The sequence below is a fragment of the Mytilus galloprovincialis genome, chromosome 9 (genome assembly GCF_965363235.1).
Source record: "Mytilus galloprovincialis chromosome 9, xbMytGall1.hap1.1, whole genome shotgun sequence".
NCBI lineage: Eukaryota > Metazoa > Mollusca > Bivalvia > Mytilida > Mytilidae > Mytilus > Mytilus galloprovincialis.
In genome coordinates, this window is record NC_134846.1 from 35349932 (window position 1) to 35356694 (window position 6763).

The window sequence follows — 6763 nt, forward strand, 5'->3', positions numbered from 1 at the left end:
CTAATCTATATAAAAAATGAAAAATGAGAAACACTTATGAACCATATCTACGAACAACAACCACTGAACAACATGTTTTTGACTGTTAAGGAGAATCTAGTTCACTTAACTATGATTTGATTTGATCTGATTTTTGGTGTTTTAACGCCACTTTTAAGCCCCGCATTTAGGCCATTTCGTGGCGGTCAGCTTTTATTGGTGGATTAAACCGGAGTGCCCGGAGAATACCACCGACCTTCGATAGGAAAACTGACAATCCTAGTCAATTAAGATTGTAGTCGAGTTCACCCGCATGAGAGGGGTTCGGACTAACACCCCCGCCAGTGTTGACAGGCTAGTGATTACAGTAGTAACTACTTAGACCACTCGGCCACCGATGCCTCCTTATCTGAGTAAAAATGTTTTATTCCTAATGTTTTACATATTCAAATATGTCAAATGCGATTTAACTATTAAAAAAATTTACGAAATTTAATGAATATCGGAAAAACTGCTATAACATTTAGGTCTTAATTATGCCTATCGTACAAAAGTAGAACAGCTTGTTTAAAATTGCCTTATCAAATATGTCAAAGTTTAAGTAATAGAAATTCCTTTATATCTAGGTCAATCTTATCTATTCGGTAGTTCAAATGCGCATTTGTCTAGACAAAAATAAGTGGGAAATGTTCATTTTAATATTTGTATTGGTGTTTCGGGAACACAGTGGTCTACTGTTGCCTCCATCAATCGTTTGTAATGCAAACTCAACAGAACACGTGTGTCTGTTAAAGACGATTTCTGAACTGAAAGGTGAAATTGAAACACTAAGCAGCAGATTATCTACAATTGAAAAAGGTAAATTACTATTAGAAATGATATATGAAAGTGAAAGCAATGATATATTTCTAATCTTTAATATGAAATTTAACAGACAAAGATAAATCAATTGCACGAGTTATAGTAACTATTACAAAAACCAGCTCCAACATACATGTACATAGAAACGGACAATTTGAAAACAATTGCCATATTCATAACTTGGTATAACCGTTATAGGATATTTTATGAAAAGAATGGTGGATTGAACATGGTTTTATGGCTAGCAAAACTTCCTGCTTATATATATATATATATATATATATACATATATGACACTACATATCATGTACTGTAGTACGACGCTAGATTAAAACTGACGAGGAAAGGTAACACATGGCCACCGAAAGCTTTATTATTGTGAAGCCAAGGTGGTCGTGTGGTCTAGCGGGACGGCTAGAGTGCAGGCGATTTGGTGTCACGATATCTCAGTAGCATGGGGTCGAATCCCGGCGAGGGAAGAACAAAATATTTGCGAAAGCAAATTTACAGATCTAACATTGTTGGGTTGATGTTTAGGCGAGTTGTATATACATAATGTACACAGCCATGTATCACCATCATTGCTGGTGATCCGATGGATAAATCTGTTGTAGAGTTGTCACTGACTCAGACGTACTTATAGATATAATTATTTTCTGTGACTGTATCTTGCATTTATTTGTAGGATCCTTTACTATATATAATTGAGCTGATCTGTACCAATAACATCTCCATGCCTTATATATCATGTACTGTAGTACAACGCTAGATTAAAACTGACGAGGAAAGGTAACACACGGCCACCGAAAGCTTTATTATTGTGAAGCCAAGGTGGTCGTGTGGTCTAGCGGGACGGCTACAGTGCAGGCGATTTGGTGTCACGATATCTCAGTAACATGGGTTCAAATCCCGGCAAGGGAAGAACAAAAAATTTGCGAAAGCAAATTTACAGATCTGACATTGTTGGGTTGATGTTTAGACGAGTTGTATATATATATCTATACTCAGTGTTCTAGGATTCCCATTACCCGTTACCCGGGGTAAGTGGATTAGGACAACGGGTAAGTCATTTTTTAGCCTTTGTCACCCGGTGGTAAGTCAATTTTCAAGTTCGGGGAAGCCGAAAAACTCTTGAAATTTCCCGGTCCTCTTCAATTTTCCCATATCTGCTTTTTATTTTTATTAAATCACGAGAAAAAACTTTGATAAAAGATCGAAGATTTTGTCGATGTCTATCGGCGCTTTTATTCAAGCACTCGTTTACTAGGTGTAATCAAGCGCAAAAGAGACCACATTCTTCTCCTATCATTCTAAAAGTCGGTCACGGTGTCGGTAAAATCGGAAAATCCGGATTGATAACTGGTGCTTAAATCGGGACATAAACGATTTTTTTTCTTGTCATCGGAGGAAAATAAACTTACAGTTGCATTTATTATAGCTCTTAATAAATGACATAGTAATAACTATAACATATTTGTCAAATTTAGTAAGAAATCGTTTTTTTTAAATTTTGTACAAAATTCAATCGTATCCGAATCCAGCTTTGTTCAGTAAATTACAATATTCAAAGTTATTATGGCGGGTAAGTAATTTTTTTATTGATCTTACCCTTGGTAAGTCAAGGTGCCAAAAAAATCCTAGAACACTGTAAATTTATACTATTAAACGAGAAGACCTCATTTTTGGTGTCGCTTCTCTTCTTTCTACAATAAATTAATCAACACGCCTCTGTGTCCTATAGGTACAGTGCATAGTCGCATTTGTCATCCATTCATATGATTATTCAGATTGAGTTATTTTAGGAGAAAAACGAGAAAAAAGGCATCCGGGTATTGTCCCGTCATTGTACGAAATTTTAAGTCAGATTAGACTTCCGGTTTGCGTTTTTCTGTACACTTTGAACATACATATACTACGAATAAAGTGTATTTTCAGAATTTTATCTGCTATCATTTTCAAGTTTACTATCCACGGCAGTCACAGAGTTTATTAAATAGAGAGGGTCTGTATACTATATCAATGATCACCATGGATCGATTAGTAAACTTAGAATTGAAAGTAAATACGCTTTATTTATATAGTAATGAATGTTCATAATATACAGATAAGCGCTAAAATTATTCATGTGAACTTTTGATACTTTTTCTGAAATTCTCCAGTCATTAAATCTTTTACAAAATTCATTGATTACAAAAAAAAAAGAAGATGTGGTATGATTGCCATGTTGGGACAACTCTCCACAAGAGACCAAAATGACACAGAAATTAACAATTATAGGTTACCGTACGGCCTTCAACAAAGATCAAAGCCCATACCGCATACTCAGCTTCAAAAGGCCCCGAAATGACAATGTAAAACAATGCAAACGAGAAAACTAGCGGCCTTATTTATGTACAAAAAATGAACGAAAAACAAATATGTAACACATAAACAAACGACAACCACTGAATTACAGGCTCCTTACTTAAATAAATGTTCATAACATACTAAATGTATGTTCATATTGAAATTGATAGAAAACCAAAAATTGGGAACTTTGGAAATAAAGGTGGAGGGTAAAAAAAAACATTTTCCTGTCCCCAATAACCTATGACTTATGATACTTTTGCTGAAATTCTCCAGTCATTCTGTATTTAACAAAATTCTTCCAACAACACTTTACATACTGATACTTTAAACTACGCTCTGAATGCCCGCGATTTCGCGGGTGTGTTCTAGTATATATGGAAATGTTAAAAATACTGATAAAATGACATTACGTGATAGGAAAAACAAACGCAGAAACAATCAAGACAGAGAAACACATAAATAATATTACAATAGTACATTACGGCATATGAACCACAGAATAACAACGGGCACTAATTTACGAAAGTATAAAACGTAAATCACAATATTATAGAAAGAAATGTGCGTCACACGAATATTTCAACGCCACAAAAAATGACGTCACAAGTATATTTGAAAAATGTTAATTATCGCATAGTGGGTACTGCATACATAGCAGAAGACATTTACCCTGTCGAAACACATTTTGATGTACATATGATTCCTTCAGTTTCTGATTATGACCTTGATTTGACTCTTCTCAAATAATTTATGAGATTTAAATAGAAATCGCAGCAGCAGAGGCTTCAACTAAATCAATCTTATTAAAACCAGTATCCCACTATCCACGATACCATCTCTATCGAAATAAACAGAGAGTCCCGATAAATTGAATGAAGCTGTATAGGAATAAAGGTAACGATCTGATTGGCTGAATTATTGGGTCAACGTACGTGACCCGATTTTAATGTTCTTCAGACCCTACACACTCAAGTGGATAGTTGGTGCTGGTTTTAAACAGACAAGTACTGCAACTAAATCTTCTTTTTACCGGGTTCACTATTCGATTTTATTTATTAATGTTTGGTCGAGACTGGCCGACTAGCGTGTTTAACAAGAAACATTAGTTATATTTATTTTGTAGCGTCTTCGTGTCCAAACATTGCATATATGGCTTCACCGAAACAAGCACTACTCGATGTAGGTAAAGGACAGCAACTTAAATTCGACAACATGCATCTAAACACTGGTAATGCATATAAACCATTTCATGGTAATTTCATCGCACCAGTTTCAGGAACATATTTTCTGACATATACTGCTACCACATCTGTAAACACATATGTCACAATATGTATCATGCGAAACGGTGCAATTATAGGAGAACTGATGAACAGTAATCACAAATCCTACCCTAAAACAACAGAATCAGTCTTAGCACACTTAGATAAAGACGACGACGTTTGGTTGGAAACATGCGGAATGAGTCAGACTTCTGAAATTGGCATAGGTGTCGGGTTTGAAAGTCACTTTGCAGGATTTCTCGTCCATTGCAGTTAATAAAGATAAATAATAAAGGACTATTTCCACAATGTTCTATGAGAATATTATTTTAAAGAGTACTTTGCACAATTGTTTTCACTGTACTTATTGAACCTTACAGATTCACCTCGGTGTCATTCCTGACCAGTTGTACGTTAAACATATGACATTGACACTTTTTTTTAAATATTTTTGTTGGAGACATGTATTCAATATTTATTAGATGTATGTTGTAAAAGTCTGGCTTTGGTTTAATCAACCATTTTCTACATTAAGAAATGCCTTTATCAAGTTAGGAATATGGCAGCTGTTTTCCAATCGTTAAATTTGTCTGCGCTTTTGATTTTGCTATTTGATAAGGGACTTACCGTTTTCAATTCTCCTTTGAAATCGGTATTTCTGTTATTTTACTTTTTAAATGATTCTTGTTTTTTTCAACGATTTGTTTATTACATTCAATATGTTTTGCACATACAATAATGTTTTCTTTTAAAATTGCACCAAATAATACGTTTTTCTATTAGTTTACGTTTTTGAAGTCAAATAAAACAAATTTATGGTGATTATGATAGAATAAGACTTTCCTAACTGAATTTGGTTTTTGGAGTTTGCGGCCTTATACATGTTATAATCAATTTCCCACCGCCGTTTGGCTTCATTAATATGACGTGCACAGAAATTAGAGCTCTCCTTTTTTAAAACATCTAATTTGTATCATTTCAACAGAAATTGGCTTCATATTCCATGATAATGTCCTCTATTATCTTAATTTTCAAATACTAGTACTCTGCGTATGAACGTAATTTTTTAGTTTTGACTGAAAAATTGAGCTTTAATGAAAGAGAACCATAATAATGTAAATTCACGGCCGCCGATCTGCGTTGTTTACATTTTTACCCGACTTATTTCTACGATGTTCTGGAGTTTTCTTTATATGTTGAAGGTTTTTTTCTGAATGTATCACCAGCCCAGTAGTCAGCACTTTTTTGTGCTGACATGAATTATCATTGATATGGTTTTATTTATAAATTACCTGTCTACAAAATTTTAAATTTTTGAAATACTAAGGCTTTTCTACCTCAGGCATAGATTACCTTAGCTGTATTTGGCAAAACTTTTAGTAATTTTGGTCCTCAATGCTCTTCAACTTCGTACTTTATTTGGCCTTTTTAACTTTTTTGGATTCGAGCGACACTGATGAGTCTTTTGTAGACGAAACGCTCGTCTGGCGTATATACAAAATTTAGTCCTGGTATCTATGATGAGTTTATTTTCAAGTGAATATCAAAATGGGAAGAAGAAAAATGATTACAAAAACCATAGGAGAAAGAATGAATAAAATTTTCACAAATTCAATAATATCCACATTTGTATGATTATAAATCTATATTTCTAATCTTGAAAAATTGATGCCGTCAAAACATTTTTTTTAAAGTTGAAATAACCTTCAATGTTCATACATGAATTGTGGGCCTCGGTAGCCGAGTGGTCTAAGTAGTTACTACTGTAATTATTAGCCAGTCAACACTGAGGTTGTGAGTTTGAACCCTGCTCGTACGGGTGCACTCGACTCCAATCTTAATCGACTAGGTTATTCAGTTATCCTATCAAAGGTCGGTGGTTTTCTACGACTTCCTCCGCCATTAGAAATTGGCCGCCACGAAATAGCCTAAATGCGGTGCTTAAAAGTGGCTTAAAAACAAAACAAAAATCAAATCAAATCAAACATAAACGGCACTTACATTGTATTTATGAATGAAAAATCATTAACATTCGTTGTCCGTGTGTAAATCACCTTTTCCTCTGGTAATTGGGTTTTATAATAATCGTCAAGTCATAGAAATATGATTGAAATATTATTCAACTTTAAAGATAACTTTTAACTTCAATTAACAATAACTACAGCAACATTTCTGAAACAGGTAGAAGTTATGCACATTAATTATTGACAGTGTTGTGTACGATGAAATATTTTGGAAGAGGGACGAAAGATACCAGAAGGACAGTCAAACTTATAAATCGAAAATAAACTGACAACGCCATGGCTAAAAGT

The 6763-nt window shown here is 34.2% G+C and overlaps 1 long non-coding RNA gene across 1 annotated transcript; it reads left to right on the plus strand.

Moving 5' to 3' along the window:
* The first annotated feature begins 617 nt into the window (after window positions 1-617).
* Window positions 618-4760, plus strand: LOC143046771 (uncharacterized). Its single transcript, XR_012969271.1, has 2 exons — window positions 618-837; window positions 4313-4760. It is a non-coding gene; the product is annotated as an uncharacterized LOC143046771 (long non-coding RNA).
* The last annotated feature ends 2003 nt before the right edge of the window (window positions 4761-6763 follow it).